Consider the following 18,555-nt stretch of genomic DNA (forward strand, 5'->3'; position numbering starts at 1 on the left):
TCCCAGAAACCCAACCCATGACTCAATAAATGTTAGCTGCGATCATTGTCATCGTCATCGTCATCGTCATCATCATCATCATCATCATCATCATCACGACGCAAAAGCATCCCAAGCAATAGAGAAAATAAGAGAAAGGGTGCAGAGGGGAGAGGTTTCCCTGCTAATTGGGAGAGGGTGACCACATGGGGCAGAAAGTCTAGAAACGCAGACCCCACTCCTTTAGGGAAGCTGGAGGGGGTGTTCAATAGAGCAGAGGAGTCTTCAAACCCCTGTCTCCAGGGCCTTCTGTGTGGGCTGGAATTGCTGACTTAAACCTGAGGAAAAGCTCTGTGTATGAGCTTGACCAGCCAACAGTCAGGTTTTCCCTTCTTAATGGACTGTAGCATCTCCTCCTCTCCAGCGTTAAGGGTGTAGTACAAGGTTACACTTTTGCCCTGTTATTCAGGTTTTTTTGCCATGGCTATTCTGGGAATTTGGCAGGCACTTGTCACAGATGAAAGCTCAGCTTAGTGCTGTGATGGGTGGACCCGTTGGAAAGGGATGGAGGCTCCTGGTTTTATAGTCGCATGGGGGCAGGAGTTTGTTTTCTCCATCTAGAGAGACATCAGGACCCTGGTGTTCACAGTCTGTATGTGGCAAATGAAAACCAGGATCTTGCACATGCCGTGCTTAGAGCTTTGCTGGACTGGGAAGCCTGCTTCTGTCATCTGGCTTTTTAAGTCAAGCGATGGTGACACAGGAAAGCAGGCTTCTCTCTCTTAAATGCTAATGGAATCACTTGAACCCCACAAGCATCATTTGAGTGCCCACCATGGGCAAGCAGTCTGTGCGTGAGTGTGTATGACAGAGAGAGAAGGTGACAGAAAGAGAAGTGGCTTGAAATACAGAGATGAGAAACCAGGGTCCCAACTGTCTGCAGGGGAGATGAGCTATGTTCCCAAAACACGTGTCACATGGCACGGTGGAGGGTGCTCCAGATTTAGACATCTAGTTCTCCTAAACAAGGATGTGGGTTTTATTAGGAGTCACAGAAAGAGCTGTGGGGACCAATGGATAGGAGACGATAATTCTGGAAAAGGGAAGTATCTCGTGTTTGCTGTGTTATTTAAGAATATTCAATTCTGCTACAGAAAAGGAGAGAAATTAAGTATAGAAGCAAGTAGCTGATGAGATCTTAGACACAAATAGAATAAATAGAATTTGCATGTGTTGAATATAGATAAAATGATGAAAGATATGAGAATGTTACTCATAGACAGGAATGAAAAGACTAAGTAAGGCTTAAATATTTATAAGGCGTGGATCATGTCTTTTCCAGATTGAAGCAATGTCACTCCCAAGTTGGCCACCTAACGGCGACACTCATTACATCCAAGAAATATAGGTAAAATCCGTAGGTGCTCCGCAGATTGATTGGGGTGCTGCAGTGTGACCAGGTGTACCTGCCCCGAGTCTCCCCACTAAAGGCAGTCTGTGCGTGGACTCCAGGCACCACCTTCCAGCGGCTCCCCTTGGCTTGCGCTCAGCCCTGGTCCTTGCGGCCGCACCGTCAGGAGTGAAGGCGGATGCAGCAGAGAGAACAAGGTGCGTGAATGTTGTGTAACCCGGGATTTGGGAGGGTGTCCTTCCACCTGCTTGCACTTGTCCTAAGTGTGTTCACCTGTCCCATCTCTGTCCTTGCTTCTCACTGTATGTTGCATTGATTAAATAAACGGTGTCATTCAAACATCTTGATCTGACTGTGAGCCTTTCTGTTCTGTGACCTCTGGGATAGCCTGCATGGAAGTGTCCTCGGAGGCTACCGTTGCCTCAAGGTAACTTCCCAAACACGGGGGGAGTCTTAGATCAGGTTTGCTGGAAGCAAAGCCTGACACAGGGATTCTGGTGCAAGTGATTTATGAGAGAATTGTCTCTGGAGAAAAAGTCCACGAGGAGGTGAGGAAAACAGGCTGGGAGAAGGGAGGAGGCCAAGCAACGATGAGGTTCCAGTGAAGTATGACCTCAGCCCCATCCCATGGGGAGCTCTGGAGCGGGGACGATACCTTGGGTTTGGCCTCCTTGAGGCAAGAGGGCCCTCCTTTTGTACCTTGTATCTGAGAAGGGGTTCAGCAGCCTACCAAATGGGGCCCGAGTGAGGCACCAGCAGCATCTGCTGCAGGCAATCGGTCTGAGTTCCTCTCCCAGGCAAGTTACAGGGGCAAGCGAGGGAAGAGAGAACTTAGAAGGTCGGGAAGGTAATGGGGAAAGGACTGGCAAGTCAAGGTGCAGGATGGCTCGGAGGGGTCTGAAAGCCAGAGCAAGAAGCTAAGCCCTGATTCCATGGGGATTCTTAGAAGCCATAGGGAGCCACGGTGTGTTCTGGAGCGCACATGTGATCCGGAGTGGTGCTTAGGAAGAGCCGAATGGCAGAGGCACGCTTTGGGAGGAAGCTGCAGGCAAGGAAGGCTGATGGGCCTGGTCTGGGCAGTAATACAGCCAGCTTAAAGCATCTTTCTCCTCTGTGGCCTTCGGGCAGCTCTGTAGACTCAGAAGGCTGCTCCCCAGAGTCTAGTTTTGCAGCCATCTCGCTGGCCTCAATCGTACGGAGTCTACGTTCTTTTAAGAATCAGCCTTGGGGCCAGGCCCGTGGCCAAGTGGTTAAGTTCGTGTGCTCTGCTTTGGCGGCCCAGGGATTTGTCAGTTTAAATCTTGGGCACGGACATGGCACCGCTCATCAAGCCATGCTGAGGCGGCATCCCACATGCCACAACTAGAAGGACCCACAACTGAAAATATACACAACTATGTACTGGGGCGGGGGGGGGGGGAAGGAGGGGGCTTTGGGAGAAAAAAAGGAAAAATAAAATCTTTAAAAAAAAAAAAAAAAGAGTCAGCCTTGTCCTGAAGGAAGAGGGTCTGGTACCACATCCCTGAGAGGTAAGCCTCACTAAGCCGGGCTGGGGGTGGGCAAAGGAGGGGAGAGGTGCATTGCTGAAGGCTCCCGCTCAGAGCAGAATACCTCATAAAAAGCTCCACAGCAGAGCTAGGCTGGCTGCAGAGGGCTGAGGAACGCAGGGGTTGCACAAGCTGAGCTGGCTCCGAGCGGGGTTACCTGATCCCTGAGTAACAGAGCTTTTAAGCCTCCGGCTTTGGGGCAGCGTGTCCACCTGGTCAGCAGGCCCGCTGAAGATTCTGGGCCTCAGACCAAGCCAGCCTCCCTGCAAGATTCTCCCTCAGGGTGAGGTTTTGACTATGTATCGAAACCTTAAGGGCAGTGGTCTTAAACTCTAGCATGCAAAAACACTACTGTTTTCCAAAAGCACTAATGCTTTCTAAAAGCACAGATGCCTGGGCACCCCCTGCAGAGATTCGGCCTCAGGAGGTCTGGGGTTGGGGTGAGGAATTTGCATTTTAAATAAGCACTCTGGTGATGGGAGCAGGTGGTCCAGATAGGGAAGATCCAGCATTTGTTTATTCAGGAAACACAACAGCCCTGTGAAGTAGGTAATATTATTTTCATCATTCTCAATTTACAGATGGATAAACTTATGCTCAAAGGGTTTAACTAAACTGCCCAACGTCTCAGAACCAGTAAGTGGCGGAGCTGGGTTTCCGACCCAATTAACTAGAGCCTGTGCTGCTCTCTGAGATCTGGAGAAAGAAACATGGCGGATCTAGCTGACTGCACACATAGGCAGGCTTGTCTCCTGACACCTCCTGGTCTAAGCCCTCCACTTCAGCCAGGCCAATGGCATCAGTCAGGAACAGGCTAGGTTCTGCTGCAGGAAGGAATGAGTCACCAAGTTCATTTCTTGCTCCTGCTACATGGCTGTTCAGACCAGCAGGAGGCTCTCTTCGTTGTGGTCACTCAGGGATCCGGGCTGATGGAAGCTCTGTCTTGACATATTTCCACTACTGGAGAGGTAGGGAAAGAAGTGACAAATAAAAATGGCAAGCAATAGGATATATTGGAGTATATGAGGAAGCCGTTTGGTATAAACCTAATTCGGCCTGACTTTGTTTTTTTTTTTTCAAAAGGGCCTGACTGTGGCTGTTGAGCACACATTGCATATCTGCTTAGACATTTCCTATGGCCAGAACAAAGGCCCTTGAGAAAAAGGTGCAACTTCCCTCCCCCTCCCACATTGGCATTTCCTTAGGGATAAGCATCTTTCCTTAGGCTAGGAACTGATTGCTGCACTCACCTGTGACCACCCAGCTGGAGACAACAGACTGCCACCCTGCTGTGTTCACTGAGACAGAAGACCTACCTGCTGTTTCCATCAATCGCTGTGCCGACAGAGCAGTCTCGCGACTATTGTAAAAGGGACATTTCAATCCTATGTGAAACATCCTCTCTGGGGGTATATAACCAGTCTGTGCACCCCACTTCTTTGGTGCCCTTTCTTCCTTCGGGAAGAAAGGCCCCGGGTTATAATCCTCAGATTTAAGCTCAGAGTAAACTCACCCAAATTTTCATTTATAGATTGGTTATGGATTATTTTCATCGACAGAAGACACAGGCTCTTGAACCATGTATTTCTGTCTGGAAAAGACATGGGTGTCACTTCTGCTCAAATTTCATTGGCCAAGTCAGTCCCCTGGCCATGCCTGAGTTCATAGGGGTGTAGAAATGTAAACAGGAATAGTTCACCACACCAACCCCCTCACAAGGCCCTGAGTGCACCTTCTTTTCTTGTGTCTTTGCACATCTGTTGCATCTGTTGGAGATGTCCTGTCCTGGCTTTGCAGCCAGGCCAACTCGACTGTGTGTTTAATGCTAGACTCCCCTCCCACCAGCTCTGGGTGACCTTTCCCAACCTGCCAGGCTGGACTAGGTGCCCCAGTCTCCAGGCCCCCGAGGGCCTTGGCCTTATCTCTGTTCGGGCGCATGTTGTGTTGCATTGCTGCCATCGGTTTACTTGTGCCCCAGCCCACGGGGCTCTGGGAGATGGAATGTGTGGTAGGAACAGGCCCTGCAGATCGAGCCCCTCGAAGGCAGGAGCTGTGCAGGAGCTCAGGGGCAGAAGATCAGAGTGATTAAGGGCTGGATTCTGGGCCTTGTGGGACCTGTCCACCTTTCCTCACAGAAACAGCATATCTAGGGGCTTTAGAAAATGGAGAAGAGGAAGTCAAGTCTTCTGTGACTTCAGGATGAGCCAACCGCAGATGGGAGAAGAAAAATCCCCTGCAGGAGGGGGCTTTTTCCAAGGCTTCATTGCCCCATCATGGAAAGAGTCACCTCAAACACAAATTAGTCACTGCCTGGAGCTGGCTGTATCACCACAGGGTGAATTTCAAGAGCCCAAGGGAAGGACATTGTGCAGCTGGGGGAAAATCCTTGCTGTCCTCGCTCTGGGCCCCCGATGCCCATTAAAGGTCATTGTTTGCAAAGGGGCAGGTGTTAGTCGCCTCTTCACAGGGAACTTTGCCTGGGTCCTGTCACACCACAGCCTCTGGGTGCTGGGGAAGGCTATTTGGGGTCAAGAAGAGGGGATCAAGGCCTGTCTGGCAAGGGCATCAGCCTGACTCTGATGTGGGGCTCTGCAAGGTCTGGGTCACCTGTTGGGTGCCTACACATGGAGTAACCACAGAGGAGAGGCAAAGAGGCCCAGAACCGTGTGTGGGAGTGAAGTCCATGGGCCCTTGAGCAGAACAAGGCAGGATCCATCGCTGGCCACCTGGCTTCGGGTGCTCCATCTCCCTCCCACTCCCCGCCTCACACCCTGGGCTCCGGGGCATGCATCATTTTCAGTTCTCAGGATACCCCATGCTCTCTCACTTCTGGGCCTATGTATCCACTAACTCAGACACAACCTCGGTCTCTTCACTGCATTTTTCACAAGAAATTAAACACTCCAAGTGTTTTGCCTCTTTGTAGTGTGGCTTTCCCTCAAGTCTGAGGGAGGGGACTGTCTTCGGGCAGGTCCCGTTGTGCAGTCCCCAGCCCCCAGCTCACCCCTTCCTTTTTCTCTGCTTTCCTCCCCACCAGGGTTCTCTGCAAGCCCCCGGTGCCCCTCCCTCCATCATGCACAGTAACTCCCCACTTCCTTTACAGCCTCAGGGCTACCAGATGTCCTGGACTTAGAGGTTCAGCTTTTGCCCAAATTCAAGGCCATTGCTTGAAAAAGAAATGACTCTCTCTGCTCAGCTGCTGAGATAACTCATTCTCCACCTCGTTATATGCTGTTCCCTTTGCCCAGACACCTGGTCCCACTTGGCCTTGCTAAGTCCCACCCCTTTGGTTTCAGCTGGCCTCATCCATGTGCCTCACAAGAAATGATGTTTAAATTTTCAGGATTTTTGTGAGCTGGTTGTTAAACTCAGCCATTATTAAAAATTCAAAGATGATGGGGCCGGCTCCATGGCCGAGTGGTTAAGTCCACGCGCTCTGCTGCGGTGGCCCAGGGTTCGGATCCTGGGCGCGGACATGGCACCGCTCGTCAGGCCACGTTGAGGCGGCGTCCTACATCCCACAACTAGAAGGACGTGCAACTTGGATATGCAACTGTGTATGCGGAGGGGTGGTTGGGGAGATAAAGCAGAAAAAAAAAAAAGATTGGCAACAGTTGTTAGCCCAGGTGCCAATCTTTAAAAGAAAAAAAAAATTCAAAGATGGTAATAAGTATTCAAAATTCACTACTTCCTAATTACTTTAGTACATTTTACTGTTACCTCTGCTCTTGAGGTTACTTATGTCTCTTGTATCCATATGATGGAGATACTTTATATTTTGTAAACTACTGTGCATCTCCTCCCAAATCTTCTTCAGTGGTATTACATTCCATGTCTTAGTCCCTTCCAGCTGTTATAACAAAATACCACAGACTGGGTGGCTTATAAACAACAGAAGTTTATTTCTCATAGTTCTGGAGGTGGGGATGTCCAAGATCAAGGAGCCAATCCAGTTGTCTTCTGGTGAGGGGCCTCTTCCTCGTTCATTGCTGGCATCTTCTCTCTTCCATGTCCTCACGTGGCGGAAGGGGCAAGGATCACTCCAGAGCCTCTTTCATCAGGGCACTAATTTCATTCACGAGGGCTCCACCTCATGATCTAATCACTTCCCAAAGGCCCCATCTCCTAACAGCATCATCTTTAGGAGTTAGGATTTCACCATATTACTTTTTGGGGGACACAAACATTCAGACCGTAGCACATGGGTAGTTTGAAGCCAGCCTTCGTGGATATATTTACAGCATGAAAACAGGCAAATGCTATAAATCAGGGATTAGTTTGCTGTCGTGTTGGTTGTCTAAATTTAAGGAAGTGATGGAGAAAATGTTAATAATGCAGATTACGGGCCAGCCCCGTGGCCGAGTGGTTAAGTTCTCACGCTCCACTTCGGTGGCTCAGGGTTTCGCTGGTTCAGATCCTGGGTGTGGACATGGCACCGCTCATCAGGCCACACCGAGGCGGCGTCTAACATGCCACAACTGGAAGGACCCACAACTAAAAATATACAACTATGTATCAGGGGCACTTTGGGGAGGAAATAAAATCTTTTTTAAAAAAATGCAGGCTAAACTTAAAAGTGTGTTGTAGTCACTACGTTGTGGATAGCACAAAAAGTTGAGGAAATGTTAATTCAGTATTCAAAAACCATTATCCCACTCAGCAAAGAAGTTGTTCGTGTCATCGACAAGTGAGTGAAGTTCCAACATACGTTTTTATCTCACACTTGTCTTACTTATTAACATAATCAACAATATCTAATATTCTGTTGGGACTACATCTGTTCATCAATTCCAACAATAGGTTGACTCAGGCCCAAGTGTCAGCAAAAATCAACAAAAGCATTCTGTGAAAATCAATAGGTTATATGGAATTTCCACTAAAGAATATTGTGTATTTTGTTATCATTTACAAATTATGTGCTATGCATCCTTTATATCAATAAAGTAAATATGTATATCACACACATATTTTCCTGGAGACCCAATTGTTAAACATTTACCAGCAAATGACTGCCTGGAGTCTCCTGTCCACCTCCATCACAGAACTCACCTGCTGTGCTCATAGTGCCTGTTTGTTTGCCTGCATCCCCTCCGGACTGTGGGCTCTGTGGTGGCAAGGGTCGTCTTGTTCAACTATGGATCCCCGAGTATTTGTCAGGACTTAGTGCTCAGGAGTTACTCAATAAATACCTGTTGCATGGATTTGCTAGTGCAAAAATAACTCTGGGTCCTGCTGGTAAGGCGATGATTCCTGTTCTCTGGGTCAACCTGTAAAGTGGAGGTGGACGCTTAATGATGGAGTCCTGCAGGACTGGTCCTGGTGGGGCAGCCTGCACAGGCTTTCCCTTCCCCTGGCTCCTCTGTCCAGAGCTAGGGAGTGGCCCAGTGCTGAGTGGGCTGCCTGCAGTGTCCCACCTGCAGCCAGATGGCTCTGAGGCCAACAGAGGCATGAGGAGAGTTCAGGAGGCTGAGCTCACACAGGTAGGTATGAGTGGGATGCAGTGGCTCACAGGCTCAGGCTACAAGCCCCTTGAGGGCTGGGGGCAGATCCCATTACTGTCTCATCTCCAGAACCTGTCCTGATTGTGGCCAATGCTGCCCTACAGGTTGGAACCTACTCCTCTCTCTGCTCACCTCTGCTTACCTCCTCTGACCTAAACCCCCACCACTCTCCCTCCGCCCTGCTCCAGCCATACTGGCTCATGGCTTTTCCTGCAGCATGTCCTTTGTCCTCCTGCCTCAGGGCCTTTGCACCTACTCTTCCCTGACTGCTCCTCCCCAAAAGTCTAAAAAGCTTGTCAATGAAGTCAGGTTCCTGTCCAAATCTCACCTTATCAGAGAGGCCTTCCTGATCAGCATGGCCCTCAAGGAGTGTGCCCTGACTTCCTTATCCTGCCTAACTTGCTTCATGGGCCTTTCCCCACTGAGGGATCATGCACTTGGTTATTTTCTGTTTCTTCTCTCTCAACTCTAAGCTCCATGAGAGCAGGTTCTTTCTGTTCTGGTCCTCACTCTATCCCCAGGACCTAGAATAATACAAGTGGTTGTATAGTCAACACTTAAGCAAAGTCTGCTGAAATAAAGGGTCTGTTGTCAGAGAGAACTAGATACCAAATCCGGCTCTCTAGTCTCCTATGGCTAATTTGGTCCCAGCCCATGTTCTTCTCTGACTGCTAATCTGAAAGCCAGTGTATCTTTTCTTATTTCTCTGGGGTTAGCCCCCAGCCCAGGGAGAAGTGTCACCTCTCCTCCAGGGGAGACTGAAACCCCATAACCGCTGCCAGAGAGCATTCACCAGGGCCGCCACGGGGCAGGCCGGGCTGCCGATTCCAGTCCAGGTAGCCGCTGTGGCTGGCGGGAAAGGCTGGCCACACTCAGCCTGCAGGGGGGTTCTATCCAACCTGCAGATACCTTTATTTTATTTTATTTTTTAAAATGAGTCCAACATTCAGAAACTGAGACATTTCACAAAACAATTCAGAGGACACGGACACAGTGGTCCTGCATTCCAGCACGGCACGGTCCCGGAGCTGAGAAGCGGGCCTGTTTCAGCTCGGGTCTTCCACGTGCCATGGTCCTCACCACTCTTGCAAGCCATGCTTTGGTGCCACCTGAAGTAAAGCGCATGTTGCCCCTTTTCTCCTCCCACCAGCTGTGGGACTTCACGTCCCTGAGACCCCTGCATCTGCAAGACGGGTTCCCAATGGCCCCCTGAGTCTGTGATGAGGACTGGATGAGAAAGTGCTGGGGAAGCAGTCGGTGCTCGGTCCCTGTCTCACGTGCTGCCCCACCTCCACTTCCTCTTCCCTTCTCTCCCCTTCCCAAACCCCACCGCTTCCATCGCTCCAGCCTGCTCAGGTGGGTCCTCGCTTAGCAGCTGGATCTGCCCTCCCAGGTGGGGAGAGCTTTGGGCCTCCATGGCTGCGACACCTGCGTCCGTGTGAGGGCTCTGCCTGGGAAGGAGGCGTAGGTCACAGTGAGGGGGACGGGGCTGCAGGAGGCTCTGAGTCCTAGCTGGGCGTGCCCTCAGAACAACAAAATATGAGGCTTCTACCAGGTCGCCACCAGACAGGTGGCTGCCACTGAAAAGTCTTCCCTTTCCAAACCTAAGGTCCTTGTTCTAGAAACGGGTGTCACAGCGACTCTCAGTGAAGTCAGCTGGGTTTGCTCAGCTTTGCCAGGAAACAGCTATTTCTTCCCTCCTGGGACCATGAAACTAGTGCACCTTTTAAAAGGTTTTCAACTTTTATTGCTCCTTTGAAATAAAGCATTCCTCCCATTCCAAAAGGCATTGCACTTCAAACGGATTTCCCAAGATTTTCTTTGTTTTGATTACAAAAGTAATCCCGTCCATGTTTTTTATAGAAAAATTTGGGAAATATATAAAGACAGAGAAGGAAATTAAAACCTCCCACAGTCACTCTTAATATTTTGGTTTATGTCCTTCCAGACATTTTTTTCTGTATATTCCCAATCATATATATATATATATATATATATATATATATATATATATATGTATTTCCATGTAGGAATTTTCCACATTTACATGTCGGAATCTTATTACACGCACTATTTAATAATACACAGCATAATGCCTGCCAAATAGTATGTGATAAATAAATATTGACACTGATAATAAGTATCACTTATCAAATGGGTACCATATGCCAGGCACAATGTTAGGTGTCTAACATGCGCTGTCTCATCTAGTCCTTATAAAGAGCCTGTGATACAGGAGCTGTCTTAGTCATGCTTTACAGACGAGAAGCTTGAGGCTCAGAGAGGTTACGTTACTTCTCAAAAGTTGCAAGGTAGTCAATCAATGGACAAATCCCTGTTCTTGTATTTTTATATGAACAAAGTGCACATTTACTGGTTTAAAAGTTTTTCAAACTTGACTTAAGGAGAGCCTGGCTGCCCACTCAGGTGAGAATTTTACTGAGAATGATGTAAACACATGGGCTGGTCTTGGAGGCAGGAAATCTGGTTCTGCAACTGACTGGTTGGGTGACCTGGAGCAAGTAGCTTAACCTCCCTGACCATCAGTTTCCTCGTCGACAATATGGGGTTTCTGTGGGGAGAGGAGTTAGGACTGTGCCCGGCATATAGGAGTGTTTGATGCGACTGCCAAATGCTGATGGCAACTGGAAAACGTCAAGGATCTGCAAAAGCACAGGCTTTAAATGGCAGGCTTTAAAAGGCTCTCCATGACATTTCACAGCAATACCGTTCGGTGTGGGGCTGATGGGCATTATGTTCTTGGCCAGGAGCGAGTCCCCATGAGGCCGTGCTTGCCTCCTAGACAGGCCTGGAATGCTGAGCTGCAGTGACACCACTTGTGAATTTGGCTTTGAGAAACAGGTAGTATCGAAATGTGCCCAACTCCTAACATGGCACACTTGCCCCTCTAAAATCTTTGTGGCTCAAATAAAAATCGGTGGCAGGGGAAATGAAAATGCACGGGACACCTGAACCTGAATTCACCTGAATTGTATTGCCATTGGGCATCTCCCCGTTTCCCTGCTCTGTGGCCCGTGAACTTCTCTGGGCTTCAGTTTTTCCAAGTGTCAGTTGGGAGTAGTAATACCTCCTTCCTGGGGATAATGTGAAGGCGAAAAACTATATATGTGAAGGTTTCAGCTCAGGGTCTCGGCCATATTAAATAAAACATATACCCTTTATGGAGCTGCATATATGAGGTGTGCTAGAACACAGGCTTTGAGGTTAGATCTGGGGTAAGATTCTGGTTCTGCCATTCAACAGCTGTCACCTCAGGCAGGTTATTTAGGCTCTCTGAGACTACCTCATGCGGTTTGTAAAGACTAAGCCCTAATGCATGTCGTATCTGGCCCAGAGCAGGCATCCAACATCAAATATTATAATGAACTCCTCCTTGCCTTCTCCTGGTCACATCACTCTTTTGCCTTTTGGTCCTTGTAAAGCCTGGACGGCATAACGAAGCTCTTGATAATATACCGCCTTGTATTGGCCTCTTGTTTTTTTCTCATGTGCTTAATGCTGGCTCTTTTCACAAGGCTCAGTTCCTCGAAGGCACCATCTGGGACACACACTTCCTTCGTCGTCTTCCTTCCAGGGACTCATGGATGCATATGCTCCATAAACCTTTGCTGCCTTGAGATGCATCTGACTGATGACTCTTTGACTGATGACTCTTTTACGGCTGATTTCTCAAGGTTTCACCCAGATTGAATGGAAACTCTTGGGAAAAATTGTAGCAGCCTGCCCGTGTCCCCAGAGACCTGAGCTCTTGGCTCTGCTGAAAATGACAAATGGAGAAGCGGAAGGGCCTGAGGGCCACTGTGGGCACCTGACGGCTAAAGAGAGGGGCCGCTCAGCCCCCATCCTGGGCCCTCCCAGCTGCCTGACTCGACATTTGTGCCTGTGGCTTTGCGGGACAGCTGTGGCCTTAAAGGGCACCAGAGCTCAAGACGCTTCCCTTATCTACGTAGCTGCTGTTTTAATGCCTGGAGCAGGGCCTTCTGTTGTTCCGATAGGTAATGGGGAGGAAAAGTCAAACATGAAAAAAGTGAGGCAAGGGTGGAGTAAGGACCTGGCTATGGATTGTCAACGTTTGTATTTTGCTTCCTCAGCTGAGTATAAGTCATTAAAAAGGGGAACTTTCCACCCTCCCAATTCCTCAATTATTTCTAATAGTTTACCACTAAAAGGGGGATTAAAGACATTAAAATTGTTGACCTTTCGTGTTGGGCAGAGCTGAGGGGTGGGTATGCTAATTTGTATATCTAAAGTTGCTTGTGAGTGTGCTTTCATAATTCAAGGCTGTTTATGAGGATTGGGCTGCTTTTTTTTGATGAGGAAGATTGGCCCTAAACTAACATTTGTGCCAATCCTCTGCTATTTAATATGTGGGCACCGCCACAGCATGGCTTGATGAGTGGTGTGTAGGGCTGTGCCCAGGTTCTGAACCTGTGAGCCCCAGGCCACCGAAGTAGAGTGGGGTGTAGTGGCCCCACTACGCCATGGGGCCAGCCCCTGGCTACTTTTTAGAACCCAAATCTTTTTTTTTTTTGCTTGTTTGATTTTAGGAGTTGCAAATTCATTTATTCACTCATTTATTTAGCAAATATTGTTAACCTAAGGGCTAGCTCCCATGAACACAAAGTTTATTCATCGGGCAAATATTTGTTCAAATCGTACATGCAGGCCCTGTGTCAGATGCTGGGGACAGAGCTGTGAAGGAGACAGCCATGTGCCCTAGCTTTGCAGACCCAGTGGGGAATAAGAGGCAAATGAATGGTGCAAAGTGCTAAGAGGGATTTCGTAGGATGGTAAGGATGTTCTTAGTAAGAACCCCATGCCTAGACTTCGGGGTTCAGGAGGAAGCAGCAACTAAGCCTGATAGAGAAACAGGAGTTGGCCGGCTGTGGAGGTGGGTGATAGAGAGGCAGGAGGGAAAAGTGTTACAGGCAGAGAAGAGCATGTGCGAAGAACTGGAGGAGGCAGGCTAGAAGATGCTACAGTAAAAGAAAACCCCTCCAACGGCTAAGCGGCTTAACACAAGGAAACTTTATTTCTCACTCAAGTCAACTCGAGGCAAGTTCAGGGCAACTGTCCTCCATGGGGTGACTCCGTGATCCAGGGTGATTTCAAGTCAAGACTGAATCATCTCAACATGTGGCCGGGGAAGACGAGGAGAGAGAGAGGGGGGCACAGGAGATTAAATGCTCTAGCCTGGGAGTGAGCACATAACATCTGCTCTCACCTCATTGGCCAGAACTAGTCACATGGCTCCATCTAATTGCTTCAAGACTAGAAATGAAGGGGAGCACGTGTTGTCACTGCCTGTGCCACACAGAGAGAGGACAACTTGTTGGGAAGCTGAAAGTCATTCCGGACGACTGGAGCTTACTGTTTGCATGTATTGTTACTGTGTGTGTGTATTGTTACTGTGCGCATGTATTGGGGATTTGCGGGCAGGGCTGGGAGAGAAACGGCAGGGAGTGAGAAAAACTGCAGCCAGTCACAAAGGGTCTTGCAAGCCATGTTAAATGTTGAGGAATTTGGACTTTAGGGAAACATAAAAGAACTTTATTAGGGCGTGAGAAGATTATATTGGCACTTCAGAAAAGATCGTCTTAGAAAGATCAGGTCTCATGTGGAGACCGGGGCGGAGGGGGCAAGTTTAGAGAGCAGTTAAGAAGCTTTTGCAACTGATCGGGTGAGAGATGATGGCTCTTGAACAACGAAGGGCCTTGAGGACGAAAGGCGGCGTCGAGAACGATGTAGGGTGTGGAACAACAGGGGGAGTGAAGGAGAGGAGAGGGAAGATCGTGGAGCTCAGATTTGTGGGTTCAGCAATGGGATAGAGAGCGGTCCCGTTCACCTGCTTAGGAACAGCAGGAGGAGTCAGTTTAGGGGAAAGACGATGTGTTCGGTTTTGGATTCTCTGAACTGTAGGGGTCTGTAGAACATCCAAGGGGAGAAGTTTGGGGGTGTTTGGGTCTGGATCTGTGCCTCTCGTGCTTGAGAGAGTCTGGCTGGTGATGTTAATTTGGGAGTCATGAATATATAGAGATGGTATTTGAAGTCATGACGATAGAAAGTTACATAAAAAATTGTCCCTGCTCTTGAGCAGCTGGCAGTCCAGTGTGGGGTGGGAGCCGCGCATAGAAGTGAACATTGGAATTCAAGGCAAATAGTTAACACAGGGGGATGTACAAGGTTCAATGGTGGCACAAAGCCTGGGAGTGTCAGAGGAAGCTTGACAGGAGAGGGAACAAGGCTGAGTGAGAGTGAGGCAGGTGGGTTAGGGAAGGGCAGTCCACACGGAGGGAACAGCATGTGCAAAGGCACGGAGATGTAAAAGCAGCATCGCCCAGCCAAGGAAGTCCTTGGTTTTCTGGAGCGTTTCAATGTGTTCGTCTCAGAGAAGAGGCAGCAGCTGCACGTGAGGCCTTTGAGGAAACACCTGTGCATCAACATCTTGGCAGGACGTGCTGAGCACAGGACAGTGGCCTCACGCAGTTGAAGAGTCCACGAGAAGGTGGCATTTAAAAACATTTTTAAACATTTTTTTTATAATGGAAGTTTTCAAGCACATAAAAAAGTAGGGAAAACAGTACAATGAATCCCACATGGATGCATCACCCAGCTTTAATAATTATTAACTTTCTGCCAATCTTTGTTCAGTTACTCAATTCTCTCTCTTTTGATTGCCAGAGTATTATTTTTAGCTTCCTATTATGGAAAAAGGAGACAGCAGAATATAATGAACCCTCAGGGACCCATCACCAAATCCCAGGAAACTTCAGCCAGAGGCCATTCCTTCTCGGTCCATCATCTTACTCCCCTCCCAACACATAATTTCACCCATAAATACTTCAAAGAGTATATGTCTAACAGATAAGGACTTTAAAAACATTACAGCAATATCATTATCACACCCAGCAAAATGAACACTAATTCATAAGCTGGCATTTTGAAGATACTGGCGAGCTGTTAAGGCCGGATGATCCAGGATCTCGCAGAAGTGTACTCCAGGTAGCAATTCTGGATGCTGAAGGTTGGTGTAGATCTGATGTCTTCAACCAGACCACACTGGACAAGCCAGGGTGGTCAGGGCTGGAGAAGGGCAGAGTGAACAGAGGGCAGTGCAGGGCGGTGGCACAGGAGGCAAATTCAGAGGTTAGCAGCCTGTGGGGCCAGGTGAAGCCCAGAGGTGGCCAAGGGAGCCCCCTCAGCCCCACCAAGTGTCCCTAGCAGGCAGGAGGCATCCATCCAAAGGAGAGAAAGTGGGAGAAGAAGGGATGGAGCAGGAGACAGAGAGAGAAGGAGGTGGGAGGGGAGAGGGGCTGATACTGAGAAAGAAAGAGGAAGGAGAAGGGCCTTGCCAGAGGGGTTGGTCCTGGCGTCGGAGGGGGCTGAGAAGGAGCTGTCTCCCACTGTCGGGCTCTGCACAGGGCTCAGCCCCTGCTCCAGGGTCCGGCAGAAGGCACGCCCCAGCACCCACCCACGGCCTCCCTGTTAGCAGGGCGGCAGCAGCACAAGATATGGGGAGGAAGACCTGGGGAAGTAGGGGGTCCTCGTGTTTCGGTAAATCTGTGGGCAGTTTCCAGAGCTCCCCGGGCGGGGGGCAGGTGTTGGCCTAGGCGCAGGGCACCGCCGCGGCTGGTGCAGTCATGTCTGACTTCCTCCCAGCTGGACAGGCTGCGGGTGCTGTCACCCATGGAGAGGCAACCTTTGAAGCCAGAGAGGGCTTCCTCCAGGGCTTTAGGGGAAAGAGCACTAGGGGCCATGCCAGCCAGTACCCTGGCTGTCCCCAGGGGCTCCAAGCCCCCACCACCTCCAATTCCTGATGAAGTCCTGGGCCTGCACCCTTCCCAGGCTTTTTATCTCCATCTCAGCCCAGGGTTCATCTTCCAAACCTAGGGGGAAGCGCCCCTAGGAGAACAGAACCGGTGCTCCCCTCCAAGACTCTGAGACTCTGGCACTTACTTAACAGCCAGTCTGCCCTGTGCTGCTGCCCTGAGCACACATTTACAGAGGCTTCCTTCTGGGCCGTGTGGGATGGATGCAAGAGGCCTGTGGCCCAGTGAGGACCCTGGTCCAGCGAAATTTCTCTCTGCCCTTTCTTACTAAACAAGGCACAGGCTGGTGGTGAGCCGTGTTGATCAGAAGCCACATGATGGCTGGTGGCCACATGAGGCCGAAGAGATGAAGTCACCAGCCACGTGGCTTCCCAGACAGCTAGCTGGTGTTGGTGAGCACACAGCAAAAGGAGGCAGACCAAATTAACCAGACCCGGTGACTTGTCTTCATCTGGGAACAGTAATTAACACACTGAACTCTTCTCATGTGCTGGGGGCTGTTCTAAGCATTGTTCTAGTGCATCTCATTCATGTTCTAAACATGCATTATCTAACTTGGTAACATCGTTCCTGATTTTACAGATGAAGACTTTGAGCCGCTAAGACATGACATCACTTGGCCAAGGTCACGCAGCTTCTGGGGCCAGTGATCTATTTTACCTTTGTGAAGAAGAGGGAACATGCATTGCACTTTTCTGAAGGACAAACGAGCCGATGCCAGGGATGCTTTCAAAAAAGCCGATTTCAGGCCCGCTGCTGAGATCACCACCCATTCAGGAAACGTCCCCAGTGCTGAATGCGCTTCTGTGTCTCAGCACACGTCGTAAGCGATGCTCATCACAATGACCTGCACCCCCCCAAGGAAAGGTTAATTTGTGTTTTGCAAGCTCTGTTTAATAAGGTGGGGGAGTGAGGAACAAGCTTTAAAACGATCTCCATCAAAGCCAAATTACCAAATTTAAACACTTGAAGGAATTAACCCCTCTCTCTAAAAAGCTTGGCTGTTCTGCTAACTCATTCTGGAGCATGCTTAGCTGTAAACATTGTCCCCTCTGGAGGGCTCCGCTCTTATGTCACCGGTGTTGCTGTTACATCTGTGAAACAGGAACGAGCAATCTCACCGTGATTTTGCTGACAAGTGCTCCCCGAAGATGGCGGGGGTCACGTGGTGAGTTTCTCTTTCTTCCACCATTCTTAGTCTGAAATTCCCCAAAGGCTTGGGGCCCTGCCATGCTGGGCAGCGGCAGTTTCTCCAGCAGTTGCCCTGGCATCTTGCCCCCTTTACACAAAGCAATCACTGTTGCAGAAAATGAGGGTCCTGTGACCGTTTGGCACCAACCCCTGCCTGGCATTCGCGTGGGAGAAGGAACTTTCTTTCTCCCTGACAATAGATTCTGATCACAAACCAAGCCCCTTTCAGAGAAACAGCCTCCCATGGAATGACTTTGCCTAGATTTAAGAGCTGAGGGGTGGAACACAAGTGTTTCCTGCGGGAAGCCTGTTAATGTCTCTGAGAAATCATTAGAAGGCCTGAGAAGGTCTCATCCAGTTTTCTACGCCCCGTACTCATTGCCATTGGCTCTCACGCAGGCCTCGCTCCTTTACCCCGGTCCTCTTCTTGAGTTTGTTTCAAACAGTGGCGTATCTGCCCCCTGATCACGGTGATGGGCACCCTGTAGTTAGTGGTCTAGACTTCCAGCCTCTTAATGCAGGTGTAATGATACTTTCTTACAGATGGCATTTCCCTGGGTTGCTTTACTAAGAAATTAACGTTGGTATAATACCATTAACTAAACTACAGACTTTGCTTAGATTTCCCCAGTTTTTCCACTAATGTCCTTTTTCTGTTCCAGGATGCCATACTGCATTCAGTTGTCATGTCTCTTTTAATCTGTGAAAATTTTTCAGTCGTTCCTTATTTTTCATGACCTTGACACTTTCAGGTGTTTTACTGAATGTCCCTCCATTTGGGTTTGTCTGGGGTTTTCTCATGATTAAGCCAGGGGTATGGATTTTCTGGAAAAGTACCACAGAGGTGAAGTGTCCCTGCTTTGTGCACCAGATAAGGAGGTATGTGACGTCACCATGACTGATCAATGGTCAGGTTCACCTTCATCATGGGGGTGAGGAGGCTCTGCCAGATTCCTCCACTGTAAAGTTACTGCTTCTCCCTTTCTAGACTCTTCTTATTAGAAGTGAGTCACCACGTCCAGCCCACACTCAAAGGGAGGGAAATGAAACCCCACTCCCCGGAGGAGGCAGAATCT

The sequence above is a fragment of the Equus asinus genome, chromosome 7 (genome assembly GCF_041296235.1).
Source record: "Equus asinus isolate D_3611 breed Donkey chromosome 7, EquAss-T2T_v2, whole genome shotgun sequence".
In the NCBI taxonomy this organism is placed as follows: Eukaryota; Metazoa; Chordata; class Mammalia; order Perissodactyla; family Equidae; genus Equus; species Equus asinus.